Consider the following 14,413-nt stretch of genomic DNA (forward strand, 5'->3'; position numbering starts at 1 on the left):
AGCTCAGTTGGGTACAGGCTAAAGCTCCCTCTACTCTTCCCCAAAATTGTGTCTCAGCTCCAACCCCCTGCTGCACCAACTTTCAGCGAAGCAACGCCTTGATTTCAAAATTTTCATCCTTATTCTCAAATCCCTCCATGGTCTCGGCCCTTCCTAACTCTGTAATCTCCTCCAGCCCCACAACCCCCTGAGATGACTGCGCTGCTCTAATTCTGTCCTCGTGAGCATCCCTAATTATAATCACTGAACCATTGGTGGCTGTTCATTCTGTTGCCTATGCCCCAAGCTCTGGAACTCTGCCTCTCTACTCTCTTTCCTCCTTCAAGACGCTTCTTTAAACATACCTCTTTGACTATGCTTTTGCTCACCTGTGTCAATTTCTACTTATGCAGCTCAGTGTCAAATTTTTTATCTCATAATACTCTTGTGAAGCACCTTGGGACGTTTCACTACATTAAAGGCACTAAATAAATACAAGTTGTTGTTGTTGTATGACATGCACCTATTTCCCCTGTCACGCCCACTAAGAACTGGACTGAGATTGAGCCAATTCGATTCACATAGGACCTTTACAACCAGGAGAAACGGAAGAATGATTTTTTAAAAAAGTAATGATTAATTTGTACAAAACATTGGTTTTGTGTGCAGTTTTGGAGGCCTCTTTACAGAAAGGATACTAAAGCCATAGAGAGCATACAGCTTAGATTCACCAGAATGATGCCAGGAATGGATAACTATAGTTATGCTGACACACTTGAGATACTGGAACTAATTCCACTGCAGCAGAAAAGGATTAGAGGTGATTGAATAGAGATTTGTAAATCTATGCAGGTTTTTGATAAAGTGAATAGGGAAAGACTATTTCCTCTGGTTGGCGAGTCAGTGACAAGGGGTTATCAATTTAAATTTGTCACTGAGAGTGAGGAGAGAGATTAGGAGAAATTTCTTTACACAAAGAATTGTGATAATATAACATTTAGGTTAACATTTAAAGGAGATCATTCTATAATGTCAAACCAGGAGGTAATCAACATAAAGAGCCAGCTATAATGTTAGATTTAACTAGAAAATTCCAGAATGCAGGGCCATAATGGCTGAAGCCCGTGTTACTGATGGTGGAGCGGGATGCACAGAAGACCAATACTAATTCTCCGTAGTGCCCCTGAGTTAAAGAGGGGGAAGATCAGTCATAGATTCTAATCACCATCTAGTGATCCATGGTGGACAGTGCGTGTATGGGGATGCCATGTATCTGCAAGACCAGACTTGACTTTGACATGCCCATGGTGGACTAAATTGCTGGCATTCCCTGTTTGAGTTCACATGAGAAGACTAACCACCTGGACAAGGTGCCACCACTTGTGGAACTGTACTGTAGCATGAGTTACTGCCTTTGGGAGTGAGGGGACACAGTGGGGGAGGGGGGGTGCGGGGAGGTGGGAGTGTGAAGCAGGTGGAGATTGGAAGGGAAAGAATTAGCACAACTTCAAAAACTGTTCATTCTTGGAACTGTTGGAGGATGAAAGCCAGGCTCCTACTCTGAAGATTGGATTCATGAACAGGAATAGTTCAGTATAGATTTACACTTTGTAACATATAGCCTAAAAAATCTTTATTAAACAAAATGGTTACTAAAAGACTTCACTGACATGTATAGTTAAAAGCAAATATATCAAGTGATAAATGAACAGCATTAAGTGCTGAGTTTTCTGTTTGACAAACTATGGCACTGTATTTTATTAAATATACATGGATCCAGTGTACTCTTGTATATTTATTGTTACATAATCTCACAGACTTTTGGAAAAACTTCAATAAATCCATTGAAAATGCATCTGCTGGTCATAGTCCTTAAACAGTGAGTATTTTTAGAACTCGATTTATGACCCGTGTTATTCACAGTTGCCATTTTGGTAACAAATACCTCTTTTCTTTCTGCCAAGATTCTACCATTGTTCTCACTAACTGCAGTGTTGATCTTTACTCACTGAGGTACAGTTAGAGATGGAAATAGGGAAAGGACATAAATGGTGCACACCTTATTTTATTTCTCTATCTGAGCACGAATGTCTGTGTGTGCTTAGATTGCTCAGAAACGACCTAAACAAATCCTCCCTCCTTTATTTGAGATTGGCAGCGCTTGATTCACAGCAGAAAGGTCATAGGTCAAACTTGCAGGGCTGATCACCTGCTTCAGTTGGGCAAATGATCATCACGAGTTCCTAGCCAGGCTGCTGCATGATGCACCACACATCAGAGAAGATTTCTGTCATAAGCTGGGGATGGGGCATTGGGCCTTCTACCAGACAACTTTGCAGTGGCATCGACAATAATCATCCTGACATCCTTGATGGGTTGGACTCAGTGATGGCAAGTGGCCTTCATCTTCCAGTGAAGAACATGGGAAGAAAGAATATAAATGAAAACATGAAAAATATTACCAAGCGAGTTTGTTGTCTTTTGATTTTCTTGTGTGTTTAGTAAAATTTTAGGATAGCTGGAGTATGAACTCCTAGCTTGGTTTGTATTAGCTTGTCTTTACACTATAGATGATATGCCGTATTAATTTTTAATCGAAATCTTTCCAAAAAATAAAATAAACCGTGCGTGTATCCCCCTGTTGAGAATTTGTCTGGCACAGCTTTGCCTGTTAAAGGTGAAGTTGCTCTGCAGAGCTCCTCATTTGTACCAGAGTAACCCTAACCTTAGAACAACCCCTTCTGCTGCATTAGTGTAACACCTAACCGCAGTCTTTATCTTGCACCCTATAAAAATGAAAGTGATTTTTTTTTTAAATTCATGCATGTGGGCATCGCAGGCAAGGCCAGCATTTATTGCCCATCCCTAATTGCCCTAGAGAAGGTGGTAGTGAGCTGCCTTCTTGAACCGCTGCACTCCATGTGGTGAAGGTGTTCCCTCAGATGTATAAAATCCAGTTCAGATGGATTGAGACAACATTTCCTTGTGCGTCTGAACAGCTGTCAAAGGAAAGAAACCTTTATTCCCTACAGACTACCTTCCAACCCGAGTCTCAAAGGTGGAATGATGCAGGGTTTCAGTGCACTGCTGTACGACACAGTGCTATCCAATGCCTGCATCTGTCGATGTTTTGTAAAAAATCAATTCCATGAAGCAATTAAAGAAGAAACCATTCCATCCTCCTCATTCGCAATATACCCTCTATTGTTGCGAATGTGTCAATTCTTCTTTTCTGAATGTGTTAATAGCGTTTTTGGAGAAGCACCAATTTCCTTTTATTCATTGAAAAATACAGTAGCTTTCTGAAAGCATTATCCAACACTTTATCTGATTATTAAAAGAACGCGTTTATTTGTACTGTCAAAATGACCAACATGCTCCACCCTTTGTTTCTGATTGGTCCCTCTGGAGGATAAGCCACACCCTGGAGTTTCACAGGGATGTGTCACTGGAACCACCTATCCCAAGGTCTCACTGACTTTGCAAATTATAACTCGATCTACTTTGACTTCCTGAATCGACAGAGGGTAGAGCTCCCCAGGGTACAGCAAAGGCCAGCCAAAATCCTGTACCCCAGTCCAAGTACATCCCCCCCCGCCCCCGCCAGCCAAAGTGCCTTACCCTAGTCCAAGTGTATGCCTCCTCCAGCCGAAGTGCCTTCCCCCAGTGAAAGTGCATCCTCCCGCTCCCACCCGCGCCCCCCCACCGGCTCCCCCCCACCCACCATAGATGGGGCAGGCATTGTGTACGGATTGTTAACAGGTTTATTGGGTATGAAGTGAATAGTGACAGTGTCGTGACTTCTGGATATCATCCATGCCAGCGATGACCCATGTAGGGAGTTGGAAGAACATGATCCATCTTCCCTAAGTTCCCTCTCTCCCCTCCAATTCCCCACCCGTGTCTCTTTCTCTCCTCCCAGCCTCCATTATTAAGGAAGCAGTAGCGGGACATTTCGAAAAGCATGATTGAATCAAGCAGAGTCAGCATGATTTTATGAAAGGGAAATCATGTTTGACAAATTTGCTGGAGTTCTTTGAGGATGTAACGAGCAGGGTGGATAAGGGGGAACCAGTGGATGTGGTGTATTTGGATTTCCAGAAGGCATTTAATAAGGTGCCACATAAAAGGTTACTGCACAAGATAACAGCTCACGGGGTTGGGGGTAATATATTAACATGGATAGAGGATTGGCTAACTAACAAAAAACAGACAGTCGGGATAAATGGGTCATTTTCCGGTTGGCAAACAGTGACTAGTGGGGTGCCGCAGGGACCGGTGCCTGGTCCTCAACATTTACAATCTATATTAATGACTTGGATGAAGGGACCGAGTGTAATGTAGCCTTGCTGATGATACAAAGATGAGTGGGAAAGCAAATTGTGAGGAGGACACAAAAAATCTGCAAAGGGGTATGGACAAGCTAAGTGAGTAGGTTGGGCCAATACACATTGGAGTTCAGAAGAATGAGAATTGATATTGAAACTTGTAAGATAATGAGGGGGTTCAACAAGGTTGGTGCAGAGAGGATATTTCCACTCATAGGGGAAATTAAAACTGGGGGACATAGTCTTAGAATAAGGGGCCGCCCATTTAAAACTGAGATGGGGAGAAATTTCTTTTCTCAGAGGGTTGTAAATCTATGGAATTCTCTGCCCCAGAGAGCTGTGGAGGCTGAGTCATTGAATATATTTAAGGCGGAGATAGACAGAATTTTGAGCGGTAAGGGAGTAAAGGGTTATGGGGAGCGGGCAGGGAAGTGAAGCTGAGTCCTAGATCAGATCAGCCATGATCTTATTAAATGGCGGAGCAACTCGAGGGGCCAAATTGCCTACTTCTGCTCCTATTTCTTATGTTCTCTCTTCCCCCCGCCGCCCCACAGCCTCTGCCGCTCCCCAAGTCTCTCTCTCTCTCTCTCCCCCCCAGCTTCTCACTCTCCCCAGCCTCTCTCTCTCTCCTCCCCGCCCCCCCGCCAGTCTCTCTCTCTCCCCGCCAGCCACTCTCTTTCCCCCCCAGCCTCTCTCTCTCTCTCCTCCCCTGCAGCCTCGTTTTCTCATCCCCAGTCTCTCTCTCTCACTCTCTTCCCCCCCAGACTCTGTCTCTCTCTCCCCACCAACCTCTCTCTCGTTCCAGCCTCTCTCTCACTCTCCCACCAGCCACTCTCCCTCTCCCCCCAGCCTCTCTCTTTCTGTCTCCCCCAGTCCCTCTTTCTCTCTCTCTCCCCTACAATCTCTCTCTCTCTCTCTCTCGCTCTCCCCCCCAGTCTCATTCTCTTCCCCTCCCCCCAGTCCCCAAGTGTATGCCTCCCCCAGCCGAAGTGCCTTACCCCAGCACAAATGCATCCTCCCTCCTCCTCACCCCCCACCCCCCACCCCGCCCATAGATGGGACAGGCATTGTGTACAGATTGTTAACAGGTTTATTGGGTATGGTGAATAGTGACAGTGTCGTGACTTCTGGATATCATCCACTCCAGCGATGTCCCTTGTAGGGGGTTGGAAGAACGCATCATAAGAACATAAGAATTAGGAACAGGAGTAGGCCATCTAGCCCCTCGAGCCTGCTCCGCCATTCAAAAAGATCATGGCTGATCTGGCCGTGGACTCAGCTCCACTTACCCGCCTGCTCCCCATAACCCTTAATTCCCTTATTGGTTAAAAATCTATCTATCTGTGATTTGAATACATTCAATGAGCTAGCCTCAACTGCTTCCTTGGGCAGAGAATTCCACAGATTCATAACCCTCTGGGAGAAGAAATTCCTTCTCAACTCGGTTTTAAATTGTCTCCCCCGTATTTTGAGGCTGTGCCCCCTAGTTCTAGTCTCCCCGACCAGTGGAAACAACCTCTCTGCCTCTATCTTGTCTATCCCTTTCATTATTTTAAACGTTTCTATAAGATCACCCCTCATCCTTCTGAACTTCAACGAGTAAAGACCCAGTCTACTCAATCTATCATCATAAAGTAACCCCCTCATCTCCGGAATCAGCCGAGTGAATCGTCTGTGTACCCTTTCCAAGGCTAGTATATTCTTCCTTAAGTAAGGTGACCAAAACTGCACGCAGTACTCCAAGTGCGGCCTCACCAATACCCTGTACAGTTTCAGCAGGACCTCCCTGCTTTTGTACTCCATCCCTCTCGCAATGAAGGCCAACATTCCATTCGCCTTCCTGATTACCTGCTGCACCGGCAAACTAACTTTTTGGGATTCATGCACAAGGACCCCCAGGTCCCTCTGCACCTCAGCATGTTGTAATTTCTCCCCATTCAAATAATATTCCCTTTTACTGTTTTTTTTTCCCAAGGTGAATGACCTCACATTTTCCGACATTGTATTCCATCTGCCATACCTTCGCCCATTCGCTTAACCTATCTAAATCTCTTTGCAGCCTCTCTGTGTCCTCGACACAACCCGCTTTCCCACTAAACTTTGTGTCATCTGCAAATTTTGTTACACTACACTCTGTCCCCTCTTCCAGGTTATCTATGTATATTGTAAACAGTTGTGGTCCCAACACTGATCCCTGTGGCACACCACTAACCACCGATTTCCAACCCGAAAAGGACCCATTTATCCCAACTCTCTGCTTTCTGTTAGCCAGCCAATTCTCGATCCATGCTAATACATTTCCTCTGACTCCGCGTACCTTTATTTTCTGCAGTAACCTTTTGTGTGGCACCTTATCGAATGCCTTTTGGAAATCTAAATACACCACATCCATCGGTACCCCTCTATCCACCATGCTCGTTATATCCTCAAAGAATTCCAGTAAATTAGTTAAACATGATTTCCCCTTCATGAATCCATGTTGCGTCTGCTTGATTGCACTATTCGTATCTAGATGTCCCGCTATTTCTTCCTTAATGATAGCTTCAAGCATTTTCCCCACTACAGATGTTAAACTAACCGGCCTATAGTTACCTGCCTTTTGTCTGCCCCCTTTTTTAAACAGAGGCGTTACATTAGCTGCTTTCCAATCCGATGGCACCTCCCCAGAGTCCAGAGAATTTTGGTAGATTATAACGAATGCATCTGTTATAACTTCCGCCATCTCTTTTAATATCCTGGGATGCATTTCATCAGGACCAGGGAACTTGTCTACCTTGAGTCCCATTAGCCTGTCCAGCACTACCTCCCTAGTGATAGTGATTGTATCAAGGTCCTCCCTTCCCACATTCCCGTGACCAGCAATTTTTGGCATGGTTTTTGTGACTTCCACTGTGAAGACCGAAGCAAAATAATTGTTTCAGGTCTCAGCCATTTCCACATTTCCCATTATTAAATCCCCCTTCTCATCTTCTAAGGGACCAACATTTACTTTAGTCACTCTCTTCCGTTTTATATATCGGTAAAAGCTTTTACTATCTGTTTTTATGTTTTGCGCAAGTTTACTTTCGTAATCCATCTTTCCTTTCTTTATTGCTTTCTTAGTCATTCTTTGCTGTCGTTTAAAATTTTCCCAGTCTTCTAGTTTCCCACTAATCTTGGCCATCTTATACGGATTGGTTTTTAATTTGATACTCTCCTTTATTTTCTTGGTTATCCATGGCTGGTTATCCCTTCTCTTACCACCCTTCTTTTTCACTGGAATATATTTTTGTTGAGCACTATGAAAGAGCTCCTTAAAAGTCCTCCACTGTTCCTCAATTGTGCCACCATTTAGTCTGTGTTCCAGTCTACTTTAGCTAACTCTGCCCTCATCCCACTGTAGTCCCCTTTGTTTAAGCATAGTACGCTCGTTTGAGACACTATTTCCTCACCCTCAATCTGTATTACAAATTCAACCAAAGTGATCACTCATTCCGAGAGGATCTTTTACTCGGAAATCATTTATTATTCCTGTCTCATTACACAGGACCAGATCTAAGATAGCTTGCTCCCTTGTAGATTCTGTAACATACTGTTCTAAGAAACAATCCCGTATGCATTCTTTGAATTCCTCCTCCAGGCTACCCCGTGCGATTTGATTTGACCAATCGATATGTAGGTTAAAATCCCCCATGATTACCGCCATTCCTTTTTCACATGCCTCTATTATTCCCTTGATTATTGTCTGCCCACCGTGAAGTTATTATTTGGGGGCCTATAAACTACACCCACCAGTGACTTTTCTCCCTTACTATCTCTCATCTCCACCCACAATGATTCAACATTTTGTTCATTAGAGCCAATATCATCTCTCACAACTGCCCTGATATCATTCTTTATTAACAGAGCTACCCCACCTCCTTTCCCTTCTTGTCTATCCTTCCGAATTGTCAGATACCTTTGTATGTTTAATTCTCAGTCTTGGCCACCCTGCAACCACGTTTCTGTAATGGCCACCAAATCATACCCATTTGTAATGATTTGTGCCGTCAACTCATTTACTTTATTTTGAATGCTGTGTGCGTTTAGGTAGAGTGTTTTAATACTAGTTTTTAAACCATGATTTTTAGTTTTGACCCGTTCTGCAGCCCCTTTATATTCATACATATTGTCCCTTCCTATCACCTTGTGGTTTACACTTACTACTCTGCTCTGTTGCCTCCTGCCTTTTGCATTCTTTCTTGGGGTCCTGTTCATCTGCGCTCTCACCCACTCCAACTAGCTCAGAGCCCTCTCCTGGGTTCCGAATACTCCTCACATTGAGGCACCGAGCGTTCAGGCTTGCCTTTTTATTACACTTTGACCCTTTAGAATTTTGCTATACATTGGCCCTTTTTGGTTTTTGTTTTTGTTTTGGGTTTCTCTGCCCTCCACTTTTACTCATCTCCTTTCTGTCTTTTGCTTCTGTCTCCATTTTGTTTCCCTCTGTCTCCCTGCATTGGTTCCCATCCCCCTGCCATATTAGTTTAACTCCTCCCCAACAGCACTAGCAAACACTCCCCCGTGGACATTGGTTCCGGTCCTGCCCAGATGCAGCCCGTCCGGTTTGTACTGGTCCCACCTCCCCCAGAACCGGTTCCAATGCCCCAGGAATTTGAATCCCTCCCTGCTGCACCACTGCTCAAGCCACGTATTCATCTGCGCTATCCTGCGATTCCTACTCTGACTAGCACGTAGCACTGGTAGCAATCTCGAGATTACTACTTTTGAGGTCCTACTTTTTAATTTAGCTCCTAGCTCCTTAAATTCGTCTCGTAGGACCTCATCCCTTTTTTTACCGATGTCGTTGGTACCAATGTGCACCACAACAACTGGCTGTTCTCCCTCCCTTTTCAGAATGTCCTGCACCCGCTCCGAGACATCCTTGACCTTTGCACCAGGGAGGCAACATACCATCCTGGAGTCTCGGTTATGACCGCAGAAACGCCTATCAATTCCCCTTACAATTGAATCCCCTATCACTATCGCTCTCCCACTCTTTTTCTTGCCCTCCTGTGCAACAGAGCCAGCCATGGTGCCATGAACATGCTGCCCTCCCCTGATGAGTCATCCCCCTCAACAGTACTCAAAGCGGTATATCTGTTTTGCAGGGGGATGACCACAGGGGATCCCTGCACTACCTTCCTTGCATTGCTCTTCCTGCTGGTCTTCCATTCCCTAGCTGGCTGTGGACCCTTCACCTACAGTAAGACCAACTCGCTACACGTGCTACTCACGTCATTCTCAGTATCGTGGATGCTCCAGAGTGAATCCACGCTCAGCTCCAAATCCGCAACGCGGTCCGTCAGGAGCTGGAGGCGGATTCACTTGCCGCACACGTAGTCGTCAGAGACACCGGAAGTGTCCCTGAGTTCCCACATGGTACAGGAGGAGCATATCACGTGACCGAGCTCTCCTGCCATGACTTAACCCTTAGATTAACTTAAATTGACGATAACAATGTTAACAGGTTACTTACTGATATAAAAAAGAAAAAGAAAAGCTACTCACCAATCACCAGCCAATCACTTACCCCTTTGGCTGTGGCGTCACCTTTTGATTTCTTCCTACTTTTTTGCTTTTACTCCTGGCTGGAGCTGCACAAGCCCCGTCTCTTATAGGCCTCACCACGCACCCCGGACTTGCGCTGCTCGAACTGCCGCTCCTCCTCCGACGTTGGGCCTCTTATAGGCCTCACCACACTCCCCGGACTCGCGCTGCTCGAACTGTCCTAAGTTCCCTCTCTCCCACCCGATTCCCCCCCCCCACCACCCATGTCCCTCTCTCTCCCCCCCCCAGCCTCTCTCCCTCCCCCAGTCTCCCCCTCTCGCGCTCTCTCTCTCCCCACCCTCCAGCTCTCTCTCTCTCCAACCCCAGCCTCGCTCTTTCTCCCCCCCAACCTCTCTCTCCTCCCAGCCTCTCTCGTTCTCATCCAATCTCCGTCTCTCTCTCCCCATGCACCCCCCCCAGCCTCTCTTTCTCTCTCTCCCCCCCCAGTCTTGCTCTCTCTCTCTCTCTCCCCCAGTCTCTCTCTCTCTCTCTCTGTCCCCTAGCCTCTCTCTCACTCTCTCTCTCTCTCTCTCTCTCTCTCTCTTCCCCCAGTCTCTCTCTCTCTCTCCCCCATTCTCATTCTCTCTCTCTCTCTCTCCCCCCCAAGTCTCTCTCTCTCTCTCTCTCCCTCCCCCAGTCTCTCTCTCTCTCTCTCTCTGTCCCCCAGCCTCTCTCCCTCAGACAAATATCACTGGCTGGAACCGACTCCTCACGTTGCCTCTGATCCAGCGGCCAGGACCAGTTTGAGCATCAGTTTGAATAAAGAGAGCGGCCTGGCGGGGAAAGGGAGTGCAGGGAGAGGGGGAGTGGGCAGAGCAGGGGTGGGGAGAAGGAGTGTGGAGAGAGTGGAAGCAGGGAGAGTGGGGGCAGGGAGAGAGGGAGAGCGGGAAGAGGGAGTGTGGAGAGAGTGGGAGCAGGGGCAGGGAAAGAGGGAGTGTGGAGAGATTGGGAGCAGGGAGAGCGGGGGCAGCGAGAGAAGGAGAGCGGGGAGCGGCGAGAGCGATCAGGTCGGCAGTCTCGGGCCTCAGGTCCTGCTTCAGTTTGACGAACACGATATTGGGGGTGCGGGTGTGGGGGGGGGGCGGTGGGGGCTTGATAGACACATGGCTGTCAAAAAAAGTGCAGTACAAATAACTACATCATTATTAAAAAGCAATTGCGACTGCACCTCATGCTGTTATTTCACTTCTCTGTCGCCACAGAATAATACTAAGTGTTGTCATGCTGATGGCCATGGTGTGCAATTTGTAAAACGAGCCTGGTTGGACAGATTAACCATTTCTTGTCGGTGTCCTCAGCAACACTGTAGATCTGTAAAATAAAATAGCTAGCAATACATGGCTAAAGGGGTTGTATGCATGGAGTAACATCCATTGAGATGAGCAACTCTAGAGATTTTGAACTAAAACAGCTAATAGTATATGACTGAAGGGAATATGCACAAATCACAAGCTCTTAAGTGATGTCCAGAAGCAAAAACAGTTAACCCACATGTCCTGCTAATAAGTGCCAGTAAAGAGCCATATTAACCCTGGGTCAGTGGCATGGAGCTGTTAAGTAATGGGTAGTTACAGGGGAATTTATTAAATATATTGCTTTTTAAAAATAACTATTTTTGTTATGAACAGCAGTTGATAAAATTGTTTTACAGTGCCTCAGTCAATGCACATGGTATCAAAAGTAATTAATTTTTATTCTGAATTTATTCTGACTTTTTGTGCCATCTTTCTTTTTCCACTATTCTCCCCTTTTCCTCTCCTTTCCAGAAGACTGTGCAGTTTAACAGCCACTAGCACACCCCCAGTATCTTGCCCAGTATTTGACCAGAATGAAACTGGGGCTAAAAGTGTTAAATTATGAGGGCCGGTTACATGGCCTAGACTTGTTGGAAGATTTCTAAATCTCTGCCATTAAATTGACAGCAAGAACGATTATTTTAAAACAATTTGGAATAGTTTATTAAACACACACGCATGCACATCTATCAGCAGTCGTCAGCTATTCTATGGATCTACTTAGTTACAACAGATACAATGATGTTACAATAATGATTTATAAAAAGTTATACTTTACTTCCCTCTGGCAAAGCAAAAGCACATGGCTGTTCGTCCTTGCTTCTGCTGTGGAGGGAGGTTCCTGTTTTTGCCGTGTGCTAAGGAGAAGAGAGACCCAGCAATCTTTGCTTGGATTATTATACCCCTTAAGGCCATTGTTTCTCAAAGCCTCAGGATTTGGGTCTTATTTCCAGGGCCGTTCCTGATTGGCTTCTCCTCATACATGTGTCTGTCTGGAGGGCCGGTGCCATTGCTTGTTTAGGTTAATGGCTTTCCAATCAACATCTTTTCTGGTTTGGTGAGTTTCAAAGCCATGCTCCCTTTGTAACTTGAGCTCTGCCCAGCCAGGAGACATGAACTTGGGGGAGGTATCCATTTTGTCTCTTCAAACTTGTCTTTTCATGTAATCTACACGTTTAACATTTTTATATATATATATCTTTTTATATATATACAGAATCAATTTTATCATTACTAAAAGCTTTTATTCTTACATTGTATTTCTTGAATATAGAAGATTAAGAAGTGATCTAATTGAGGTGTTTAAGAAGATTGCAGGATTTGATGGGGTGGATAGAGAGAAACGATTTCCACTGGCAGGGGAATCCAGAACAAGCGGGGAGCGGGGGTATAACTTTAAACTTAGAGCTAGGCCATTCAGGCGTTGTGGCAGGGTGCAATTTTTCACACAAAGAGTAGTGGAAATCTGGAACTATCTCCCTAAAAAGCTGTTTGAGGCTAGATCAATTGAAAATTTTAAAACTGAAATTGATAGATTTTTATTAGGCAATGGTATTAAGGGTTAGGGAACAATGGAGAGATGGAATTAAGATACAGATCAGCCATGATCTAAATGAATGGCAGAACAGACTCAAGGGGCTGAATTGACTACTCCTGTTCCGATGTTACCAAGTGGCTATTCTGTTTTTGTGAACCTTGATAGTGAGTGTTAGCAGGTTGTTTGACCACGTGAGTATCACAGCTAAAGCATTTCAAGGAATAGCATCCGAAAGGTCCCAAGTTTAATTTCTATCCTGAATTAGCTGATCTGATTGGCAGTGTAAACCTGTCCCCAGCTGACATTCGTACACGCCCACTTTCCACTGGATGGTAAACAGGATGGATTCCGAACTGGTCTTTTTTTTTTACACACGTCTGTTTGAGGATACTCAGGCTATTTGCAACACTCCACTGCTACTGTAGCTGAGATCAGTTAATTCAGGACAGGGATCAAAACTGGGACCTTCGAGGATGACATATTTCTGCGAAGGACACTTCCAGTCTAGAATACTGAAGCAGTAACATTTGAGAGCCCTGTAATTACATTCAAAGGACTAAATATTCGAGGGTTTAGCGCCGACCATTACCGCCTGATTCAAGGAAAAGAATAGCAGCCGCTGCACTTCCGCACGCAGCCGGTGGGCCCTGTGGCGGCCGCAATTTTCGGCTGGGCGGCAGTGCTTTAGATGATACAGATCATGAAGTTGGTGAGTGTGCAATGCTCACTTGACCCCCGATCTGCCATTTTCAACTTTGCCACTCCACTTACCGGCATGCCTTAAGAGCGACCAGCTGATCAAGTGTTGCCAAGCACCAAGGAGATTCCAGCAGTGGTGTTTAAAGGGATCATCAACAACAACTTGCAGCTGACCTGTTTCTGTGTTTGAATGGCTCTGTGGAATTTTCTGTAACTCAAGCAGCTTTACAAACTTTCAAGGTCCTACGGTAACAGGGAGTCTTGAGGCAAGTGGAGAATGCCTTCATTCTTGTTTAAAGGCTTCTGCTCACAACACTTGCTCACAGTCATGGGGGGCTCTACTGGCAGTCCCCCTCATGCTCGAATATCTTAGAGAGAGGGAGCAGAGGCAGCGAAGAAGAGAAGATGCTGCCGAGGGCAGGGGGAATCTTAACAAGAGGCCTTTCCCACCTCGGGTCTTCCAAGAGCATGTTGCTTATATCCACTTTAGCGAGGAGCAATGTACTAGGAGGCTCCGCTATATACGATATCAACTGATCACCCTTGTGCAATCCCTGAGAGCCTGCTTTTCGTGTGCCTTTTCCTGCTCTAGTGCTCCTGCGCAGTGCTCCATCAGTGCTTCCCCCAGTGGCTGCAGCATGGCTGGTGGAAGGCTGCTGAGTTTCCACAGGGGAGACTTCAGATCACCTTGCAGAATGACTTTGAGCAGCTCTGGACCTAAAAGGCTCGGCTGCAGATGGCACCACCTCAGTATGGGTGGCAGCAGTCTGGGCTGGCTGGCTGATAGGCAGCAACAAGGACAATGGCAGAGTGGCAGTGGCGAGAGTAGGAATGCTGTCATCCTGAGCGAGAACAGAAGGAACCTGCGCCACTAACCCACTGCCACTCCCCTGGGGCGGCACCTCAGCGTTGCTAGATTGCTGGCCTGCTGCAACACTCTGCAAGCCTTGAGTGACAATAGTAAACCCAGCCACAATGGCAGCAGTTTGAGCTTGGGTGACAGCAAG

At 45.8% G+C, this 14,413-nt stretch overlaps 1 protein-coding gene across 11 annotated transcripts in view; it reads left to right on the top strand.

The window, feature by feature from the left end:
• LOC139265737 (protocadherin-11 X-linked-like) overlaps positions 1 to 14,413 on the top strand; it is a 578,096-nt gene that overhangs the window by 477,788 nt on the left and 85,895 nt on the right. The gene's annotated exons all lie outside the window — the stretch shown is intronic.

The sequence above is a fragment of the Pristiophorus japonicus genome, chromosome 6, assembly GCF_044704955.1.
Source record: "Pristiophorus japonicus isolate sPriJap1 chromosome 6, sPriJap1.hap1, whole genome shotgun sequence".
NCBI classification, from domain to species: Eukaryota; Metazoa; Chordata; class Chondrichthyes; family Pristiophoridae; genus Pristiophorus; species Pristiophorus japonicus.